The following is a 951-nucleotide window of genomic DNA, read 5'->3' on the forward strand; positions in this document are numbered from 1 at the left end:
AAGTATTATTGGATACTTGTTGATTGCTAGGACCTTGTTGGTTGTTGTATGGAATATTTCGATTATAATTCTGATTTTGATTGTAGATCGATCTTGGCGGTTGATAATTATTCTGATAATTATTTCCAGGCCTTTGGTTTAGATATGAAACATTCTCCCTTTGTTCCATTGTTAGTTCAATACTGAGACAATCTTTTGTCAAATGTGGTCCTCCACACTGCTCACAACTAATTCGTATTGAGTGGATATCCTTAGTCATCTTTTCCATTCGTCTCTCGACATCATCTATCTTTACGGAAATGGAATCTAAGTCATGGCTAGAATCGGCTCTAGCTGCTTTAGATGATCTAACGATATCTTTTTCTTGGTGCCACTCATGTGAGTGGGAAGCAGTGTTATCAATAATTTTATAAGCATCAGTTTCTGTTTTCTTCATAATGGAACCACCAGCTGCTATGTCTATGTCTTTCCTTGTAGTGATGTCGCATCCTTGGTAGAATATTTGTACTATTTGACAAGTGTCTAAACCATGTTGCGGACATTCTCTCAATAATTTTTCAAATCTTGTCCATCCTTCATATAGAGTTTCATTTGGTTTCTGTGTGAACGTAACAATTTTTCCTTGAAGTCTTATGGCTTTAGATGCCGGAAAGAATTGTTAAAGAAATTTTTCAACTAAAATGTCCCATGTATCAATCGCCCCTTCAGGTAACGATTCTAACCAATCTTTGGCTTCTCCCTTTAAAGTCCAGGGAAATAACACGAGATATATCTGTTCATCTTCAACTTCTCTTATTTTAAATAGAGTGCAGATCCTCTTAAAGGTACGAAGATGTTCGTTTGGATCTTCCTTCAGCGCACCACTAAATTGGCATTGATTAGTCACCATGTGTAGAATTTGTCCTTTGATTTCATAATCTGGTGCATTAATGTCAGGTTGAGTAATTGCGT

At 36.4% G+C, this 951-nt stretch overlaps 1 non-coding gene across 1 annotated transcript; it reads left to right on the forward strand.

Moving 5' to 3' along the window:
* The first annotated feature begins 524 nt into the window (after positions 1-524).
* Positions 525-631, forward strand: LOC139865472 (small nucleolar RNA R71). The gene has a single exon (XR_011764990.1). It is a non-coding gene; the product is annotated as a small nucleolar RNA R71 (small nucleolar RNA).
* Positions 632-951: the final 320 nt, after the last annotated feature.

The sequence above is a fragment of the Rutidosis leptorrhynchoides genome, chromosome 8, assembly GCF_046630445.1.
Source record: "Rutidosis leptorrhynchoides isolate AG116_Rl617_1_P2 chromosome 8, CSIRO_AGI_Rlap_v1, whole genome shotgun sequence".
NCBI lineage: Eukaryota > Viridiplantae > Streptophyta > Magnoliopsida > Asterales > Asteraceae > Rutidosis > Rutidosis leptorrhynchoides.